Source organism: Chlamydotis macqueenii, chromosome 17, assembly GCF_036417535.1.
Source record: "Chlamydotis macqueenii isolate bChlMac1 chromosome 17, bChlMac1.mat, whole genome shotgun sequence".
Taxonomy (NCBI): domain Eukaryota; kingdom Metazoa; phylum Chordata; class Aves; order Otidiformes; family Otididae; genus Chlamydotis; species Chlamydotis macqueenii.
The window spans coordinates 8,974,593-8,997,380 of NC_141572.1; the positions used below are offsets into that span (position 1 = coordinate 8,974,593).

The 22,788-nt window shown below is 39.3% G+C and overlaps 1 protein-coding gene across 5 annotated transcripts in view; it reads left to right on the forward strand.

Annotated features, from left to right (window-relative positions):
- The first annotated feature begins 509 nt into the window (after positions 1-509).
- Positions 510-22,788, forward strand: part of GNB1L (G protein subunit beta 1 like) — a 43,628-nt gene continuing 21,349 nt past the window's right edge. The window contains exons 1-2 of one of the 5 annotated variants that reach the window (XM_086761522.1): positions 1,841-1,882; positions 22,067-22,203. The gene's annotated coding sequence lies outside the window, so the exon portion shown is untranslated. Of the gene's footprint in view, positions 633-972; positions 1,173-1,815; positions 1,883-21,045; positions 21,097-22,066; positions 22,204-22,788 lie in introns of those variants that run through there. The other 4 variants (XM_086761523.1, XM_086761525.1, XM_086761526.1 and 1 more) reach the window with 4 other exon arrangements.

Here is a 22,788-nt window from a genome sequence, read left to right on the forward strand (position 1 = left end):
ACTGACTCGATGCACACTCAGTGGCAACAGCACGACACCAGCGCCCCAGCCAAGGCCTTCCCAGCTCGTTCAAGCACTCATCAGTGCTGCAGCTCCCGGCTCCATCTGGTCCTGTTCTTCGCACGTCCTGGTGTTCGTGTCTGGCTCTACAAAGCCGTGACACGTTTCAACTGCAGCCTGGCCCCACCTCGCCATGAAGGGGCACAAGTCGCCATGAAGGCAGGGTCCTCCCGGGTGGGGGTGAGACGGGACGCGGGCAAAGCCCTCTCCGCCGAGGGACCCGCAGAGCAGGACTGCTTCCCGGCGCCTGCGCTGGCTGGTGCCGCTGGCGGCAACACAGACTTCCCGTACCGGCCAATACCCCCCTGGCTACTCGGGGCCGGCGAGGGGCACAAGCGGCCTGGCCGCGCCGGCTGCGGCGCACCGGGACGAACCGAGGCCCCGTCGGGCACGGAAAGCGCATGCGCCCCGCCCTGCTTCCCCGTGACGTCATGCGCAGTCTGCGGACATCACGCTGGCGCTCGGCGCTCCTCTGTGTCTGCCTGGCTCTTGGGAGGCAGTCTTAGGTACAGCGGAGGATCGCCGAATCATCGCTGTCACGCGTCGTCCCCCTCCAGGCGGAGCGGCGCTCGGTGAGCGACGGCGGGGGGCTAGGGGGCGGCCCTGCACCCTCGCGGCCACGCGGAACTCCCGGCGCGGCCGCTGGGGAGGCGCAAGCAATGCTCGGAGGCAGCGGCGGAGCGGGCAGGCCGCCCCCTCACCGGCCCTGCGCCGCCTCTGAGAGCCCGCGCGGCGCTGCGGGGTTGCGGGGGCGGAGACAGGAGTGCGCACGTGCGCGGGGGCGTCGCCACGGCAACGGCGGAGCGGCCGTGCGCCTCGGGTTGTCGCGTGCGGGGCGCGCGCCGGGGGGCGGGGGGGGGGGGAGGCGGGGAGGACCGTTACCCTCCGCCCGCCTCGCGCCCACCTCGCGCTTCCTCGCGCCTCCTCTCACGGGCGGCAACGGCCGGGGCCGCCCTGTGCGGGCGGTCGCCCTGGGCCTGTCCCGGGTACCCGTGCCGCTACCGGCGCTTGGCAGGGGACGCGGGGCGTGTCCCGGCCAGGAGAGCGAGTGGCGGTGGGAAGACGCCCGAGACGGGACTAATGCTTGGGGGAGACTGGCGTCTGTGGGTGACGTAAGGCCTCTGCTGGAGCAAAGTGTTACTTTGGTTAGAGTCTGCGTCTGCTCAATTGCAGTTGAGCTGCCCTGAGCAGTTTGCCTGGAGAGGCTCTGTGCAAGGTCCCTTGTGGCAGCGGTAACACTAATGCCTTGTGCTTTGAGTTCACAGTGTACCTGATCAAATATTTAATATCAGTGAGCCATAAACACCAAACTTGGTTGTAACGGAGCTTGCAATTCTAGCGTATTGAATTTCACAACTCTTCCATAATAATCCCAGTGCTTTTCTTTTAGGACCAACACAAATAAGAGTTTTTAAAGTATTTAAAAGTAACCTATAGTGAACAAGCTTATGTAAATGCTGCTTGAGCAGATCAGGGTGAGGCAGGGAACTGCATCTGCTGAATTCCGAACCCAGTTTTGTCTGTGTAAAGCAGAGCCTCCGGTGGGTCGGTGTTTGCTCTGTGCCTTCCTCCCGCCATTTGCAAAATTGTGGTAGCAGTCCTCAGGAAGGCTTAAAAGTGTTTTAATACCCTTCAGTTGAAAGCATTTACAAAAGTAAAACATGATGTTGTTAATAATACGTGTAATATAATAATACGAAAAAAAATAATATCATATTTATCAACTGGATAGAGCTCTGATCAACCTGGCCTGGTCTTATAGCTCACCCTGCTTTGAGCTGGAGATCAGACAGCAGATGTCCTGAGGTCCCTTCTGTCCAAGGTGATTCTCTGACTGTAATTAATACACCGTAATTTCGTAAGATATAGCCTACAGAAATCTACAAAATTAGCCTCATTTCAACAGATTGACTCGATTCCCTAGGTTTTTACTTTGATTACTAACAGAAAATTGAGAAAATCTTGCCTTAATGGATTTTTCACGGATTGATTCGTTGAAGGAGAAAGAAAAAGATCAACACCACACGTTTGTCTTCACATAGTACAGAACCTGAGTGTGCTGCTCCTCATGCATGGAGCGGCAGCAGCGGTGTTTCAGTTTTCAGGTCGCCAGGTTTTCTTGCCTTTGCTCCCTCTACTGGCACTCTGACTCTGCAGCGAAGTATTGCACGGTTAGCGAGTATATGAGTCGTGGTCTATGTTACAGATACTTTCAGCATGAGCGTTTTGTTTGCTATTTTGCATTTTATGGTCCTAGCTGGCATTCTGCATGCAATCTTGTAGTGTTTGGATGGCGTCTGCGTACTGATACCTGACATTTGGGTTCCTTTATGGTATATTTTTCTTCTCAATAGTACTGGTTGTTTGAAATTAAGAAAATGCCTTATGAAACTCCTTTATATGCCACTTTACAATAGAAAATAATCTAATGTCCAGATTCAGTAGCTTAATTTTGAAGTAAACAAGGCAAAAAACAGGCATGGTGTGTGCTCTGGAAAAAATAGAGGAAGCGAGAGATGGAAATCTGTATGTAACTTTTACTCTTTTGCTGGGAATCGTTTTGAAGAACACTTCTCCATGCTTTTTAGCACAATCTCTTTGTGACCTGTTATTCTTCCAAAGCTCCTTCCAGCAACCCCCAATTTTAGTAGCATTTCTCTGAGGCTTTTGGAGAGGGCTTTGTGACTGGGAAGCATTTCTGTAATAATTTGTCCTGTCTGCATAAATTATGTAGAGTACAGGGGACGTTTTATTTATTTTTAACTAAATTTCTACATTTTAAAGAAGCTAGTGGAGTAACTTCTTGTTTTTTAATGATCCTTATTAATATTTTTATTGGTTTACAGGTAAACCAATTTTTTTTGGTAAAACAAGAAAATTTTTTTTCTTGTTGTAAAAGTATCCTGTGATCAGGAAATCTAACTCTGTTCTGGCTCGAATGTGTCATTATCAATTATAAAGATTCTGCAGATGGAGATTATGTTGGTGCATGCACTGGAATAGACGCCAGTTTCTAATATCAGATAAATAATCTGATTTTTGGTTAATTGGTGTAAAGACTTATTTTTAATCATTAGAATGACAATATTAGAATTGTAATGCATTAGGGAACAGATGTGTTGACTAAAGTGCATTACGCCTTTTCTGACCCTCTTGACCATTTTGGAATACTGTGAGTTTCTTTTTGCAAAGAAACACTTAACTACTGACCCGTAGATGTTCTTACATTCTAAAGAGAGAATTTTTTGTCTCTCTGTCATGTAGTACATCGGGCTATATTATGTTTTGTGTTTGCATACTTTTTATTTTTAATTTGTGTACTATTTCTCTGCAAGCTCAGCCATAACAACGTACTGTAAGAACTGTAAACCAGTCAGTTGTTGTTATTTAGGTTATATGGGAGATTTAATGATGAAGTTCTGGTTTTCCAAAATTATATTCTATGAAGCACTGTCTTCATTGGGGAAAACAGTTAGTATGACTGTTCTTCTGTAATAAATTGTTTTGTCATAGCTACATTGGATTATAGATTTATATATGTCAGATTTCTGGGATTGTGAAGTCAAACCTAGTAATGATTAAAAAAAAAGGTTGAACTTTTGTTTTTGGACACTTCTTCTGAGTTGTAATACTGATACATTACTTCTGTACAAACTTGAAACCTCAGCACAATATTACATGTTTGTGTGTATCTCTTTATAAAGAAAAAGGTAAGTTTAGTAGCAGTGTTTTGATCCCTCAAAAATCTGTGTGGATAGATTTATGCTTTCTTTGTAAGAATGCAGTTTGACTGCACTAGAATATACTTGGTAGTACAAATGAAGGGTTTCAAATTAGTAAGAGCTTGAAAACTATTTTAGCTACTGGTTGGTTGTTTGGTTTTTTTTTTCAAATTATTAGTCTCTGTGGAGCAGTAAAAGTGATCAAAAAGCAATAAGAAAGAAATAAATCTACAAAGAAACCTGCACAATTTTTACCCAGGCAAACCAGCTTCCTTCTCAGCTCCGTTCTGGCACAGTTGTACAATAAAAAGTGGATTTTTTTGCTGTTCATAAGCAATAAAAATAATTTCACAACTGTAATGACTACACTTCCTGTGGCACATTTTAATTATATGCAGCTAATGATGGCACAGCTCATAATTTCAAAAATTGTTTCAATGGCATTTATGTCTTGGTGTAAACACTCATATGTCATAGGATTATTGGAAAGAACTGGAACTTTGAGAGATGTCAGGTTTGGCATGTGACTCATTAAACAATAGGTGCTAGTTATCAAGAGTAGATTGTAGAGCACATCTAGGCTACAAATATTAGAGTCAACAGATTTACTTTTAAAAAAAGAAGTATTAATGGATGTAGTTTAAAAAGGGATATATTACCATTGAAAGTTTCCAGACCACTAAACTGGAGAATCCAGGCTGTGTCATGATTCAGAAGCATTTAAAATCCGTCTCTTCTGCATCTTAAAAGTGAAAGTTATAGGGGAAACCACCATTTCTATAAATGGACTTACCAGCACAGGTCTTTAGAATTGTAACATCATCTTGTAAGCAAATTAGGAGTCTTAGGAGCAAAAAATCTTTTAGTCAGCAAATCTTCTCTTTCATGATTTATTTTTAAAGGTCAGAAGGTGACCGTTGCAGTCAAAAAATAGTAATTTGTACAGGAAAACCTTCCCAGATGAGATGCAACCCTGTCATAAACCTCTGAGTTTGCAGCCTAAGTTTCCCAGAGCTGCTGGGTGACTGTTGGGTGTAAGGTAAAGCTGAGCAAGAACTATTTGGAAAGAAACATAGACTGCAGTTTTTTGGGTTTTTTTTTCAGTTATTCCATTATTTTTCAGTAGAAGCTAAATTTCTTTGATTTAGAGGAGGGAAGGATTCTGCTTTAAAACATACCAGATAGGAATCTTAGGACAGGCTTTTTGCACTCAGACAGCTGGAGCAGCTGTAGATTCCCCACTGAAATGAAAATGCTACAATTCAAGATTTAGAAAGGTAAAAAGTGTGACCAGAGCATTAAATAGAAGGGCCATATGATACCAAAATTAAGCTCTGTGTTTATTATAAAGAAAATCCTAGTTGCAGAAGGGAAAAAAATGAACTTGTTCCACCACTTTCTTTTTTCCTCAGGAGAAAACACAGAATATATCCTAGGTAATAAATCTGGTTTATGGCTCACATGAGAAAGGGTGGAGAAACTCCCATTATTTTCTTCCCAGAAATTGAAATGCACATGAGCTAACATGGGAGACACTGGGATTTTCATCCAACAAATGCACAGCTGGCTTCTGCTTTTATTATTTTTCTAAGCCTAATAATTTTTCATTTGATTAGCTGGTGGCTGACAAAACTATCACTTGCTCAGTGTTTTGTATATTTAGTAGAGTAGGTGTGATGCGAAAAAGATATTGTTATACATACCCAGAAGCATAGCTCAACTTGTTCAGTTGATGAGAAATTTCTACTTACCTTTCCTTAAAATGCAAGTTTCTATCATCAGAATTTGAATTTGACTATCAAGAAAGTAACTTCTTGAGAAGTAATGGCAGAAGAATGGTGTAAGCATTTGAGGAGTATTTTTTAATTCACTTTGTAGAATTGCATGATGCTCTACGCATATAAATAAATTGTCAGGAATCAGTTGGCAGTTTACAGTGCCAATTTTGCCACGAGAAAGTGGTAAGACTATTTGAGGGAAAAAAAGTCCTAGTTAGCGTCAGGAGGTGGGAGAGGTAGAACTGCAAACAAAGATGTATTAAGGATTTTAAGTGTGCACAGGATGAGCTATGGAAAAAACCCATGAACACACTTAATATGGAAAAAAAAACCAATCCACAAACCCACCTGAAACAATGAGACAAGATGATAAAGTGAGTACAGCCATAAATATGTGAGCACAGGAGCCTCTAGGACTGAGTTTGCTCAGAGCTATGTCTCTACAGAATTCTGTAAAGCCAAGGATTCTCAATTTGGAATCAGGAGGGAGAATGACCAATCACAAAACTTCTCTGTGCCTTTCGCAAAATAAAGAAAACATATTCAGGAACCCAGTATCATGGTCTGTTTGGCGTTGACCATTAATACCAGGGACAAAGCAAGCCGGTTTCTTCTGCATTGACTCTCCTGATGTTTAAAGTGCAAAGCTATGCCAAAGCTTGCTTGCTTTGTTGTCCCGGGCAAAGCAATGCTAACACCTTCACTAAGTAAGCAGCAGAGGAAGAAGAATGCACGTCTATCCCAGATTGATATGTCTGTGTTGTCCAAGCATTTAGTGTGTTTCTAATTGTTATTTTCAAAAATTCCAAAACAACTTGATGTGTTCTGGGGGCAGGAGAGTATGTGGGCTGTCTACTTCCATTTGAATATTGTGTGAAATCTTCTCTGGATTTAATTTGCAGTCATTTATAAATGGTAGATGTTCAAAACCATGTAAAAAATTTTTGAGTGAAATTACCTTGAAGCTACAGGTTCATTACAAAGCCAAACCTATATCTAATTAGAGATCAATTTTATGTGCTTTTATACAGTGGCTGGATGAGGAAGGAATGATTTTGTGAAGATTAGTAGAATCTGTGGACTATGTATCTGCACTCTGACCTAGCTCCATTGCAGTCACTGAATAATTGTTGACAAGTTCAACCTCTGTAACTAGAAGGTTATGACTTTGCTGAATGCCATGAGCCAGTGTATTTTCACAGATAAGGAAAATGACCTTGACGGAAAAATATGAGACTACTGAAGTGGCAGTAGATCATCATGGGAGCTCTCTTTTGGTTGTATCTGTCTTAGAGACTTTATGTCTGCTAGGGATCAGAATACTTGGTGTATGAGACTGTTGCTTGAATCATGGAAGTCTATTAGCCTGTAGCAGTGATGGCTGGTTCCCACTGGGTGTTGCCTAGTGCAAAGGCCCATGTAGCAGGCTCGCCAGAGGCATTATCATCAGTGCGGCCAATTTCACCATCTGCCTCCTTTTTCCTCAATCTGCCTTAGAATTTGCATCTCTGGCCTGCCAGGATTTAGCTGTTTGCTGTAACAAATTTTCTCTTCTGTGATGGGCCTGTTTGACCTTCTGAAGCTGTACTTTGAATTCTTCCACCTGTTTTAGGCCCTTTGAGTCTTTTGTCCGCTGACATGTGTGACGATGCCACGTGTGTTCTCAGCTGGGCAAACATGTTACTGTGTGACTGGAGGGGATGTATTCCTAACATGCAGCTGGGGACGCTGCTGGTTAGTAGAGGCCCTTAGAGCAGAAGTGCCCTGCTGTTGTGGCACACGCTTTTCCTGCAGAGCAGCACGTGGCCTTTCTTTTGCTCTCTTATCCCTTGTCCCACATGCAGAGGGATCTCCACCCAACTTGCAGTAGGTTGCAGAGAGGGAGAAAAAGTCCATAGTGCTGTGCTGCATAAACAGGTGATACACAGTCTTAACTGCAAAAAGGTCTCTAGCCTGGTACTGTTATACAGCATCTATGCTCTTTGCATGAGATTTGCCAGGCCTGCTATTGGTAACGGATTGACCTTATCGAACAAGGCTCTCAATTTGAGAATAATTGGGAACGCGTGAAGCATTCAGGACTTCTTAAATTTTTACTTTTTTTTTTTTTTTTTTCCTACTTGTGTGTTTAGGCCTCCCACCTTTCACTTGAACAATTGAGGGTGTTGGTTACTTCCTCCTGTGTTTTTGTAAGAAAAGCTTTTTATAGTCCATTTTTCCAGTTGGCGTGTGTACTTCCTCCATTGCAGCTTAACACATCATTCTTCCCACTCCCTCCCAACCATCGAAGCTAATGGAAGACCTTCGAGGTTTTTTTTATTTGTAATAAAAATGGAGCTGTGGGATTGGGCATGGTCATTATTCCTGCTTCGAAATGTGTTCTTCAATAAGTTGTGTTTTGTTCCTGGAAAAGGAAAACACGTAAGGAAGGAAAGAATATTCAGCCATATTTAGTTTACAGGACATATAGTTTGAGCTGGACATTTCCAGCTCAATTTTTATTTTGCTGAAAATTTACCTAGAAAAACAAAAGTAAAGAAACATTAATGGAAGTGGGCTGCATTCTATTTTTTGACAAAAAAAAATCTTAATTTAATGTCAAATATGAAGAGTTTTTCAGTGTCATCCATTACAATTTCTGCAAGGATCACAGCTGAGGTGGAGGCAGTCTAGGAGCTCCACATCCACCCATTATTTTGCCCTGTACAGATGAGTCTGGCACATTGGCAGCACTTGAGCTTTGTAATTTTGGAGCTGTACTGGAGGTCTTTCCCTTAAGCAACATCAGTTATACCAAGAAGGAACCTTACACCCTTCGTTGGCTGACAGAGGTATCCCTGTTCAGGACAGCATGCACTGCATCCTTCTTAAGGACAGTACAGCATGTGGTTTACCACAGCTTCACTCCTGCTTGCTGGATGTTTTTATCACCATTTGTCCAGGACTGTTATTTAGCCCCAAAATAGAATTAGTAATATTTAATATTGGAGTCTCTTCTTCTCCCTTTATGACAGATACCTTCTTGAGAATATCTATAGAGAATATGCTTTATTTCCTATATTTTGGATGATATTTCTCAATAAAGGTTAAGTTTTAGAACTAATTTTCCAATTAGAATTTTTTTTTTTTAATAGAATCTTGCAAGATTTTACAACACTAATGAGTACAGCCCTGGTCCTTCAGTGCAGAGCCATTTGCAGACATGGCCACTGGGGACTGCACTACCTCACTGCTTCAAGTCTTTAATATTTTAGTCTCTATGTAAGCATTTTTTTTCCCAAGTGACTAGTTTTAAGGTGATACGGTAACTAACCCAGCCAGGGCAGGAATTCACCCTTCTTTTTTCCTATAAACTAGCTCCACTGTAACCTTGCAGCAAAAAAAAAAAAAAGTGGATCTGAGGGATGCAGAGCTTAATTGCAACACTGAGCCTGAGAAACCTTGCACCTTAAGTCTCATGTCTCACCATGGGATGTCTAAGGTCCTGACGGGTCATTTTTTAGCTCCTTTTGTATTCTGTGATTACTCTATGAAAATAACATTTTAAAGGCATTTGCTTATTTTATTGCTCCACTGCTAAATAATTGAAATCAGCACATAGCATTTAATTATAATGATTTTATACCATAAATATTGTATAGAGCCTGATTATGTAATTGGACATTTTTATAATAACCCTTTATTTTTTAAAATAAGGGGAAAACGCATGCCTTCGTGCTTGTGCCCATTAAATGTGGTTATCATTATCTAGTGACGACATATGTTCTTCCTAACTAGGATTCTCTTCTCTTTCGTGCTGATACTATCTCCATACTAGATTATTCCTGTCCTTAGTAGCACCTCAGGGCAGGAGTGGGAAGTAAATGTGTCCCATATGGCCGTTTTAGACAGCAGTTTTGGGTGTGGGGAGACGGGAAGGGAGAGACAATGGGGTCTTCGTGTCTGATCCTTCCCTCACTGTCGTATAAGTAGGGCAAGCAGAGGGGGAGCAGGGCCACGGCTTTTTGTACTATCTAACTAGTTAGGAGTAGCATAGGAGTACATTGCATTCAGGACGGGGTGAAATTATTTGTTCTCCTGTGTGAGAGGAAGCGAGCCAGGGAGGAACTGTGACTCTGAGTCACCATTCTTCCTGGAGCGCCTCCTGGGGTGGTGCCACTACATGCAGCCCAATACAAGACTGAGCCTGAAGGCTTGAACTACCTGATTGCAAATATCTTACAGAAGTCGTATTTTCTGGTAATTACTTTAATATGATTCAATGTTTTCTCTTTTGTCTGATCTTGTTGATGAGCCTTCATGCCTGATCCTTCCCCCACTGTTGTGGGAGCAGGGAAAGCGTTCCCATACCATATCTACCATTCCTGCGGTGTTTCACCTCTTGGTTTCAGCGGCTGTGAGTAGGTGCATTTTGAAGCGTTGTTACTGTTTAATACAGTGGACCAAGAGTGTCTCCTTGCAGAAAAATGGCTGATCGTGGACCTGTTCTTGTGAAGCCTTTGAAACTACTGAGCTGTTTCAGCTAGCAGAGGCAGAGCAGTTTGCAGAACTGGGGTCCGGGTACTATTTGCTAGTTCACATTCCTAGTGATTAGAGCTCCTGTGGAAACCTGGAACTTTGCTTCTGAGGCAAGTGTTGTGTATGAACTGAGTCCAAAGCACCCAGTGTTCAACAGACATATGAAGAATGGCTGGGATTTAGGTTCCAGTGGGTCACCAACAGTATTTACTACAGTCTAACAATAACAGTGAACAGACTCATTTTATTCCCACATCTCTAGGGTTTTAAAAATCCAGCAGAACCAGCAAAATACCTAAAGCTTAGCCACTGAAATCCAGCCAAGTTTTGTAAAGATTACAATGGTAGCTTCAACTAAATATAAATTGTGCACTTTAAATATACAATTTATTTAAAAAGAGTTATTTTGCCAAACCATAAATGTACCAGTAACTAAACCAAGAAATAACAGATTAAGAAATCTAAGTTTATAGGGTTTAGAAAAAACCTTTCAGATATCTTTAATGCTTTTGTTTAACCATGTGATTAATATTTAATCCTAGTTAGACCTAATTCATACATACATATCTTTATAGCAGAGTGTACGGTTCTCACAAGCAATTGACTAGTCTGTGTTATCGCATTTCTTCAACATGGGTCGGGGGAGAGAGGTGTGGAGTACAACTCACTTGCCTAATATCCTTTGCATATAGTAGAAAAAAAATCTGTCTCACATTATACTGACAAGAAATACATGGGTGCTCATAATTCATATTATCCCATAAAATTTAGAAGAGCATTCAGAGACTGCAAATGAAGGTAATTTATGTATAAAACCTCATCCATGAAGAATTTATTGCCATAGTAGGTATAATATACTTTGGCACAGACTTCTGCTCTGAAACTAGTACTTGCAGACTTGAAAAAGACCTTGCAGGTTAAACTATAATCTAGTTTTATACAGAACACATTATTATGAAAACTTTTGTGTTGGAGAGAGCTAAAGCCAGTTGCTAAGTTAAATGTTCTATGGCTGTTGCAGATGTGTGTGAACATTTTCACTATGTGAGTAGTCTCTTTAAATTCAGTGTTAGTTTAGTGGTGCTACCCTTTGTGTAATTTTGGATGTATGTAAATATTTTGGACCTTAGTGGGAACGAAGGGAACTGCACAAGTACATTTATATAACACATTCTAATAAGTAGTATGTAAAAATTGATATTCTGCTTTGCAGAGGTAGTTTGCAATCAATGCCATGAGATCCAGATCTCATTTCCTTATGCAAGGACTGCACTGGGAACATGGAGCCTCATCTTCCTCTCTGCACTTGGGCAAAACTGCCAGATAAAGGCCATGGGATCCATCCATCTCATTGCCATTTTTAGACAGGTGACCCCAGGGAGACGTGGCTCCTGTGTCACGGTAGATTCTTGCTAGTAGACTTGGGCATGTGGTGGCAGAAGCGAGGCCAAGGCAGGGCTGTGGTTACATTGCAGTGATGTTGTGCGCAGCCTTGGGGAGGTTTCAGCGCTGTCTGCTCAGTGCTTGGGTGGCTCATGCAGCTGGAACAAAGATATATTTCCTCTTGTTCTTCCTGCTGGGATCTGATTTCTTTTTTCTTTTGAGATTGCATTGTGCACATATGCTTTTATAATTGTTGCCTTTTTTTGACCCAAACACTTTTACTTCCATGAAAGTTAATGACATGAAATGAAAATCAAGGGGAAAAGGCAACCCGTTCCCACTTCAACATTTCCACATAGTACAAAGTAACCTTAAAATAGGAAAGGATCTGGTTTACTGTAGAATATGTCACTTAAGTGCATGTAGCTGGGAATGGAGAGAAACAGCTGCTAGTACGATGTATTAGAGGGATTTTGGCCCCAATCAGCAAGAGAAGCTACAGGGCTTATTGCTGTAAAAATGGACCAAGGCTCTCAAGTATTGATGTAGAACAGATAGGAGCTTTGAAATTCTTCCCTGAAAGATACCCAGTGGGGTAGGGAAGCTGTCTGCTAGGCTTGGATGGACAGAGAACATTATCAGTTCCTCTGGGATTTTAACCAGTAATTCTAGGAAGTCTAGGTGTTTCAGGAAGTGCTATTAAAATATTATGGTATTTCGTCCGGATGTAGATCCTTGGACAGTACACTTACACTTAGCCTTTTCTCTTTTGGCTTGCCCTGCAGCAGAATTCCTAAACTATTGAGGGCAAAGATAACTTCCTTTGCCAGGTGTATTAACTGGAATGATATCTGTTGCAGAAGGAAGTAAATTCTCTCTTTAAAGTGATGTGATTTTTGAGGTTAGTAAAAATTTATCTCATCAAGGATGTCATTTTGCTACTAAGGAAAACCTAATTGGGTTCATATCTGAAGTACTATGTTCAATTCTCTGCTTTTCCAGATGGATTTAGTGGAGTTAGAGATGGTGCAGAAAATGGCAATTGAAATGACTGAGGGAACTGGAACAACTGCTGTATAAGGAGAGATTGAACACACTGGTACTCTTTAATTGCGAGAAAGACAGATATTTATCACTGAGATTTACAAAATCATGAAAGTGATTAAAAAGCTGAATTTGAAACTTGTCCTTCAAATCCTGCAATGCAAGAACTAGAGTGCACTCAGTGAAGCTAGTAGGAGGTCAAGTTTAAAATAAATAAAAGAAAATACTCCTTCATTTTCTGAAACTTCAGATAGTGATATTTTTTTTTTTTTTTTGCCACTGGAGGTAGAGAAGGCAATGGTATCAGCAGGTTCAAAAGGGATTAGGCAATTTCATAGACAGTGGGACTGCAAATGGACAGTGAAATTACGAGCCCTGTAATTAATTAATTAATTAATTAATTAATACAGCAATTGTGCATGGAGGAGTATGGGGAGGAATGGATGGCCAAAGCCGTCAGGCTTCTGTCTTTTCCTTAAATAGCATCTCTAAATAGTATGCCACTGTAGGAAACAGGATACTAGGCTAGATGGACCACTCGTCTGACCTTCAGGGTATTTTTTTCTACAGTACTAGAAACAAACGAAGTTTTCCTTTGAAACCTTCTTTCTGTTAGTGCACTGAATTCTCATAAGGATAATGAAGAAAAAATTGGTAGCAAGTGTGTTAATGCTGCATTGTTGTTGATACCTGAAATATTAATGTATTTTAAAGTCTGATCCATTGATAGTCAAATGCCTGCCTGTTACTGTGCATGTTACTAACATGGCATTTATTTGGAAAAAGTACAACTTGGAAAATGAATTTTAAGTTTGTGTGTTTATTTTTCTTGGCACTGAGTTTTAGTTGTCTCTCAAGTGAAAAGCTATCCAGGTGCAGTGAAGCTGTATGGTGCCATGAGTACTCTAGCAGGAAGGTATGCAGGACAAGTATGCAGGAAGCTGAATCAGAGTAGTTTCTTCATGCTCCAATACTGTGTGCTACTGAGATGTCTTTGTGCTAGTTCCAAGTAGGCCAAGTTGAGAGAAGTAGACAGAGGAGGCACTTTGGGCCAACCACAGCCACAGATCAGGGGCCCAGCACTTGGGACATGGTCCCTGTTCCGGGCACTGGGCTTTAGTGACACCACAGAGCTGCAGTGACATCCTTGCAGGTTGAGGTATCCTCCCGCATGCCCCCTGTTCAGTGCCTGCCCAACTCCTGATCGCTCTGTCAAACTCTAAATATTTAGGCTTCTTATATAGTACTTAGCTCTTTTATTATTTATATAATTTTTAAAAATTATTTATTAAGATATTGTTTGTTATCAACATCTGTAGCATTTAGAGGAGACCTGCAAAGAGGGGGGGGAAAATCCCACTGATTTGTTTTAATGTAGGACACAGAAAAGTTATTTTAAATGGGTTTTTTTAAAAAAAAAAAGTTTGGCTTTTGTATGCTGTATTTTTTGAAATATTAAGCATGTCAACAAAAAAAAAGTTCTGTTTTAATTGGAGGATGTGGGCTTTGTTCACATGGAGACTTTTGAATATTTGTATAGCTCCTCTGCTCTGGGCACAAGCTTCTAGCAGAGATACACAGGGCATGAACTGCACCAGTGCAGCTCAGGTTGGTTCATTATGTCTGAGGAAACTGGTAGTGCTCTGCTGTTGATGAGAAATCCAGTGTCAACAAATCCTTACTAGTGGTCTCAGATGTACTATTGGGAAACATGTTTGGCTTTTAACCAAAAGAAACTGAGTGTTTGGTTCTTAAGAGTATCTTTTTAATCTTATTTCAGTTAAATAAATGTTAACGCAGATGAAGAGCTTAAAACTGTCCCACTAAAGCCTCAGCTAATTGAGCTTTGGTTCCGCAGGAGTTTCGATGTCATCGTCCCTTTTGTTTTCCAGTTTTCTGGGGAAGTATTTCAGGTACAGGGGAAAAATAAACAAAAGAAACCTTTTAAATCTTCTTCACACTTAAATACATTTATGCATATTTTTAGTTACTGTTTACTTCTTGCAAGTTTATCTTGATCTGAAAAAAGTTTCAGATGTATTGTTTTCTTGACAAAGATTTGACCCTCATCTTTATAGACACAGTTTCACTATTTTTCCTATCAGCATTTAGTTCAAAGGAGCGCTTCTAAGCACGCAGGCAAAAAAACAGTTCTATTGTATAAAATAGAGTTGTGTGTTTTATATCACGGGAGTTTAGAGAACAATGCAAAGGTCAATTGTGTTGCTTGCTCTCCTGTCACATGATGTGGGTGTGTATATGAATGCATCCCTGGAATTCCACTGTGGGATCTGCATCTTTGAAGCTGATGCTAAAATTACTGCCGAGGCTCTTCCAAAGGCGGATACTGATAGAAGATTCAATGAAATCGAAGGTCGCCAGTCTGGTAGGCGTTGAAAGATACCTGGCTATGATACTATTTCTGATTTAATAATGCGAATGGGAGGCTAGCCCTTTGTAATAATTAGGACTAATTACTGAGGAGGTGTTGACAGATGGGCTAAGAGGAAACAAACTGCCTTTATCCAGTGGCTTAGAGTCAGATTACTAGTCTTGTGTTATCTGTTTCTCAGAAAGTAGAAGCTTCAATCATTCACTAACTCTTCAAAGGGGAAAGGGATCTTAACAATATACAGGATTTGGGATGAAGCTATGAAATAAGTCTTTGACTCAAAATGGCTAAATTAATCTCCTTTCCGTAAATTATCATACTTTTAAAGTTTGAGTTACAGATGGAGAATCCAATTATAGTACTGAAAAATAAATGAAATCAATATTGATGACTGTCCTGTTGTTATTTGTTGTTGCTGCTTCTGCTCATGGAGTAGTCTAAACTCAGTTCCTTGCTGTTAATTATATTAATGTGAATTCTTTGATTCCCTCTTGTGCCGTGCTTGCTATCCATCTGAAAAGGACACAATGGAAAATATTAGTACTCTCTCATGTTCAGTGTTTGTTTAATGCAGATGTCATATCTGTTTAAAAAGCAGCTGCCAAATACATCTGCCAAACTTAATTACAGTTATTTACCTTTTTAGCAGACAAGATCATGCATAGTTTAGGAAGAAAACAAGTTACAATATAATTGCATTTACTGAGGAATTACTCTTTGATGTAGGATTCCTTTAAAAAGTATTTCTTCTTGCCCTTTGGATATAGTGTCCATCTAGTACACGTGGATGAAGTAAGTGGATACGATTGTCCAATAGGAATGGCATTAGCAAAGACATTCAGGGGTTAATGCTTTGTCACTAGAATGAGTATTCAGTGTGACTTACTTTAGGCAAATGATTCAAAAGTATAGCAACCCTGCAACTTCTCAAATAACTGTTTTTAAGTGCATTTCTTCCCACCGTCCACCATATATAGGGCCTGTTTTTCTGAGAAGCATGAGATAAATATGGTTGCATTGAATAGCATTTATAAGAAGAGGTAGCTTTCAATTATTTATTTACTTTTAACAAAAGAGGCCTTTTAATTAGTGTTTAAATATTTATAACAGTTTTATTGTGCTGTAAAATCGGTTATACTTTGATCTAGATTTTCTGGTTTGAGATAATAGGGTTGGTAAAAGTTTTCCTAATGAATTTGGTCAGAACATGACATAATCTGATTATCTGATGAAAGATTGACACTTCAGTTCCTGCCAGCATAAAAGTGCGGTACAATAGGGGGCTGTTCAGCACACATTCAAAGGCTGGGAGTTCAAGTTCAGGTACTGCAGAGTTGTTCAAAGTTTCAAATTGAGGCGGTGAAACTGTTTTGCGTTTTTCATTACATTTTTGGTCAGGAGTAGTTTATCGTGGATGAGAGGAGTGAAGCTTGAAGTTACATGTGTAAACTATGTAACTCTGTTCTGTAACTTTGTTTTTATTTCCCTCCAGTCCTTAGGGTTGATCCTTGAAAACTAACTGATCAGAACGTGCAGACCTAGGAAACAGTCTGTACTAGAAACTGGAATTAAGCACCATCAATGTTCAATTGCTGTTAAATGCGGCACCAGCTTTTTATTAATATCCCTCACATTTTAACAATTTAACTGTTTCACATATGATTACTCTTATCTTGAAGCCTTGGAGATGAGCATATTTAACTAATGCATACTACAGGCTTATGCAAAATGGATGTAGACTTAAGTGATCAAACTGGCATGAAAGAACAATTGGGGATTTGTATCTAAAGTGTAAGCTTAGCCTAAACTGTTAAAATAAACGTTAAAAAAAAATGATATTCAGGTAATATTTGCCTTGTAAATGTCTTTCCTATTTGCACTGGCATTATAGTGATCCTTATTAGATTTCTTGGACTAATTTGCTCTCCAATAGCTTGTCTTATCCAATACTTATACCGTATTGGATGGGAATCCTAACAGACAAATGGCACATACTATTAGTAATTAAGCTTGAATTTTGGGGGATGTTTCATAGCATAAAAATACTTTATAGTCTGTAACTTTGATTCCTGTCTTTAAGTGATATACGTAACAATAATTCTTCCATTTAAAAAAAAAATACTGAAGGGGTTCTCCGAGAAAGTAAAATGCATGTACCAAATGGCATGGTCTTTACTGAAATGCTTCTGAACTTGAGAGTTCACCTGAATAAGGACTTGAAGTTTTAGCCTAATGAATTGATGCAGATTAAAGTACCATTCATGTTGCTTTGTTTCGTAAAATACTATGTGGCATGTGAATCTCACTGGTCATGGGAAGGGACTGTCTGTGTCTGGAGTCAGTAAGTGGAGTCCTAACCCCAGTTCTAGTGACTGTGCCATCTTGGGAGGTCACTTACTGTCCCTGCCTCAGTTTCTCCAACTACAAAGAATGACTCATAATAATGCTGGTCTCAGAGACGTGTTGTAGTTTACACAGAAGCAGAACCTTCTAAAGAGAAAATGCTTTATGAAATACAACTGTAATGAATGAACCCTGCAAACTCTTCCTCATCTGAGCAGTCTCACCAATATCATCTAGCAGTTTGGATGGGTGTAGATCAGATTCAAAATTTGGAATTTGAAACATGAGCAGGACACAAATAGGAATTACCTTTGGTTATTTAACATTCCTTCTAGGTTTATGTCAATTTATCCCATTTGCTATTTGCAATTTCAAAATATATTTTCTAACTGTTATGAAACAAATGTTCAGAATATAAGCATGGAGGGTAGGAAACAGGTACAATATTCTGATATAAATGTATCTCCCACTGTGGCAATGCTGGTAAAGTATCTAGCCTGTTCAGTTAAGTGCAGAATATTTTTTTCCTCTTTAAATGTATATTTATTTTGTGAACGTATTTTGTACTTTTCTTTTTAGTTCTATGAAATGTGAACTCCGTGATTAAAGTAAAAGGAAATATTTTGGAAAGCACTGTCAGAGCTCAACTTGCGGTGCGTTTTAATTTAATTGCCTGCCTCTGCAAGGTATCTCACTCTTACTAAGGAGTATACAAAGGGGGTTATTTCATAAGCAGAAGAAAGCATACAGCCAGGAATGCAAGCAGAAGTTTTAAAAGTACATGAAAAGCAGATTGCTTCATTGTGTCTTCATAAGAGCCACTTACTCGGTATCTCCTCCCACTGCTGTGAATTTCAGGGATGTTCATATTCAAAGAAATTTGAGGACTTCTGACTGTAAATGACAGTCATTTTTACTTCAAGTATGGCCAAAGCAAAATAAAATACAACACTACTAATTCCGTGTGTAGTAAAATATTTATATATACTTATTTTATCAGAGTTTAATACAAATATATTTCTACAGTAAGAAAATAATTTATATGCTCTTGATTTAGTTGAACCTAAGGTAACTTGATGCAAAATTAAAATGCAGTGTCTTGTAAAACTTACTGAGATACGAAAATGAATGTAATTTTAAGATAAGTATGAAAATGAGTTTTGGCCTCTTTCTCCTTGTTATTGACTGTATCGGGCCAGATCCTGAGCAGAGCTCAATGTCAATGGAAACAAATCCATTTCTAGCAGCTCTGGATGTGGTCCTGTACATCAGGAATCAATTGATAAGTGATTGTGTGATGTATCTTAGAAAGGTAAGTTAGTTTCCTATAGGTTATATTTTTATTATGTAAGATTATGTTACATATACGTTTCCTTAATACTTAAAACTCTTCTATTTCACACTTTGAAGAAAAAAAAGTAGGGAACACAAAATGTCATCCGATTTGTGCTGTGTTTCATGTTCCTATGCCCTGTGGGAGGAAAAGAAAAGTAATAGAACAGACAAATAAATAAACGTGGTGTTGAAACTGGCATGACAGTTTCTGCTCTTGCGCAACAGAACTGCAATCAATTTATTGTCTTCATTGGTCAAATGCCAGAGTAACAGTATAATATTATACAAGAGTAGATTAATTAAAGTGTAATTAGAATGGAATAAATTAAATAATCATAAAAGTTTGTCATGGGAAAAATATGTGTTTAGAATTAATTAGTTTTCAAATAAAGTGATATTTTAATTGCTCAGAGTTACAGAATCCTTAATTGCAGACATATAATTCTGGCCCAAATAACTTGAGTTGCTGTAACAACTTGATATATTTCTTCTCTGTCAATTTTTTAATAGTTTGTTACTAAACAAGATTATTGCAGGAAATGTCTGCTAAAATGTCTGGAAGATGTTTAATTAAGCCCATGCTATCTGAGGACATTATTAGCTCTTGGAACCAAAAGATTTGTAGCTGATGCTGCGCTATGCAGCACTCCTAATTAAGGAGGATGGGCAGACAGAGCCCTGTGGCTGACAGATTGCTATGCATGGCTGAACTAGAGGCTACTCAAAACAATGTTTTGATGGTCCTTGGCTTATCCATTTTCTGCTAGATTACCATGATTTATCAAGTGCACAAACAAATTCATTTTAGGTCTGATGGTATGGTGTAGGCAGTTGTATAAATACTTATTTTCACTTACATTGTGCATTTTCATATTTTTCATTTTTTTCAAAGTGATTAGGCATTTGTTTTGGTTTTTTTTTCATTAATTTTATGGAGAGTGTGTTGCAGAGCTGAACTACTGTGGGCTTTTAAGCCTGCTTTCTTTCTCCAAACAAGGCTGTCTGTAGTTATATCATCGCATACCAAGCAATTAATGGTTTCAGAAAGGAAAACAGATGGGTGTCTTTTACCTCATCTGCAAAACGAACCTGTTTATGAAACACTGGAATTTCATCTGTTTCAGCTGTACTTCATGCTGTATTTTAGACTCCCTTATTAAAAGCTAGTAAGGCAGGGGCTCTCATGTTTTCAGACCCCATATTTTTGGCATAAACATATCCATGATATTTGGTTGTCTCCAAAATGTTTACTTCAGTAAGATTTGCAATGCCCCAAATGTTTAACTGTGTTAAAAAAGGTCAACCAGCTGATAGCTGAAGGCGAATATGTCAGAATGAAAGACTGAAAAAAAATTATCAGTCCGACACAGTGGGAGTATTAGAATGATTAATGTTTATGTTAATTTATGGCTTTTACATATTGATTAATAGCTTTTTGTTTCAGTGACTAAAATGTGTAAGTGGCAATGAGATCCATATGCTAACTCAGTGTCTTTCAAATAATTTCCATCATTCTTAGCTTTGTTCCCATGCTGAATCTATGTTTTCATATAGAAAATAATTATTGTACAGTGACTTTTTTAAAAATTGCAGATGGAACTATTTGAAAGTGAACCTCAAGACACAAGACTGGGTTTCAATACTCCTGAAGGTTACACACTTGACATTTATATACATTTTTCTTGCAAACTTCATTACTTAAAATCGTAACGTATTGTAGTTTAGCCTCATTCAGTTAGAGGATGCTTAGAGACAAAAAAGATGCTAACACAGTGAGGAGCCATTATCGAGTGGAAATAGTTAAAAATGTCTTGCATTGCATGATGGTTATTAGTCATTTTCTATTCTGCTCCCATAAGATTTCTTGGCATATCACCAATTGCAGATAAGCAATTTTGTTTTCTATCTGTCCATTGACTACTACAATTAAAATGTGGAAACTTCCATCATTCATTGTTTAAATGTCATGGAGAGAAGGTAATTTTGGGGAGCTCCTGAGAGAGGATGAACTCCTAACTTCCCTTGAAGTCAATAGGAAATGGAGGTTCTCAGCACTTCTCAAAACGAGACTTTTGAAGTGTTTTTCTGAGCAGGCAGTCATTGTTAGTCATTAGAAATGATTTGGTGACTATTTAGGATGAAAGCTCTGACAGCATTCAGTGTTCCCAGCCTATAAAAGGAAGGACTCTTGTCAGTTGTAATGTTGGCTGTGTGGCAACAGGTTTATGATATCGGTTAATAAAGGATTGTGTAGCTAGGTCATATAAATCATTGCATTCTCTTTGACATTGATGTGTCTCTAACTAGCAAGTTTTGCAAGCAAGATAATTCTATCTAGAAATCTATCTACAGTATGCAGATACTGTATTTCCCAGGGCAAGCACAAGCACACTAATGAATGCTTCCATTCCACCATTGTGATTTCTTCTTTCTTTTCAAATTATTTTTTTTTAGATTTTGAAGTCACATATGAAATGCAAATACACATCACTATATTTAGTCTCTACTTTGGTAGTCATAGGTAGGTAGTAATATGAAAAGTAACCAATTTAAGAGAAAGCATTTGGTTATCCTTACTTCTGAAAATTAAGAGTGCTTTATTAGTACATTTTACTGGTTAAATCAGAAATTTCTGCTAATTCTAATTTCTGCTTGAAATCAATTTCTTGATTTAAAGATGTCTACTGATTTCTAATTTCCACTTGAAATAAATTATTTTTTACATTAGCTTTAAAGAAATCCTAGGACTATAATACAGTTTATATCTGAATTTAGCACCTAAGATAGCAAAGGGAGCTTTAAACTGAAAGCAGCAGTGTTAGTTGACTGATGAGTGAATTTTCATATATCTGGGGCTCTGACCTTTGCAACTATTTGTGTAACACACACATCTCTTCATCTGTGCAGGCAGTTGCTATACAAGCTTCTACTGATTTTACTTTTACTAGTGCATGCTTCTATCTTTGCACACAACAGACAGATCATGTGTTTTGGGGGACTAGGGTAAGAATGCAAAAAGCAGGCTGCCTGGCTTTTAATTTTGGATTTTAACCTAAGTGGCTGTTTCATTCTTCCCTACGTGTTTTATATGTGTTAGCTCGTCACAGGACTCAAACAGGTATTTCTTTGTACAGTCAGTTATTTTTCACCTTAGGTGCAAAGAGATTTCTTCAGATGACTGTCTCGCAACATCCCTTTCATGACTTCCCTGTTTTGGTGTGTTCTGTAATTTTTTTGATTTGAAATGCAAAATGAAAAGCTGGGCATAAAAATTTGTCACAACACGTCTGAAGAATTATTTACCAAACCATATACCTGCTCTCAGAGCTTTTGTAGTCAATAACCTATAAAAATTCACTTTTGCAGTCAGATGAGGTGAACTTTAACTCATTCAACTTGTGCAGATTTGTCTGGCATCTCTTTTAATTATGTATGGAAATGCTACTCATTAAATGGGTTCTTGTAGTGCTAAACTCTTCTCCGCTTTCTAGATGTGCCATAAAACCAGGCAGCATTTTGCATCAACCAGCGATGTCTAAGATGTTTCCAAGTCCCGCTGTGTTCTGGCATAATTCGTGAGGTGACTCGGGTGCTGTTGGGACGCTCCTGATCTATCGTTGCTACTCAGGTAACGCACACCAGCAAGGAGACAGCTGGCTGCACAAGGGCGGGCCACGGCATTCACAGGCAGCCATGTTATAAGGGTGTATCTGGGCAGAGGGTAGTTCGTAATTTCACCACTGCAAGGGCTGCCTGCTGTATTTTAACGCTGGATGCTGTATTTTAACGCTGGAGATTGTGCATGTAATGGAATAAACAAAATTGTTTGCATTGCTCTAGTAATTTGAGGGAGTGTTTTACTTCCACCAACTTCCTCTGCAGTTACAGCAAGTGACCCACTTCGAAAACATAGCCGTGCACTAGAGCTATGCTGTACAGCATGGCAGAGTGTCACAAAACTTCTGAGGGGGTGCAGGTAGGCACAGAAGTGCAGGCTAAAAAAGGGCTTTTGTATGAATGAAAAAGAAACAGCATGGAAAGGGGGAAGAACAATTCATTGACATCTTTCTCAACTCGTTCTTTGCTCTGATTTTTCCTTTGGGAGGGTGGCACCTGGTAGACTAGGAGTTTTCAAAAAATAGCAGGGATTTCATATATCTGTTTGTGAGCACACCTGGATGTGTTGAATATTTTGCAGTAGTAATTATGTCTG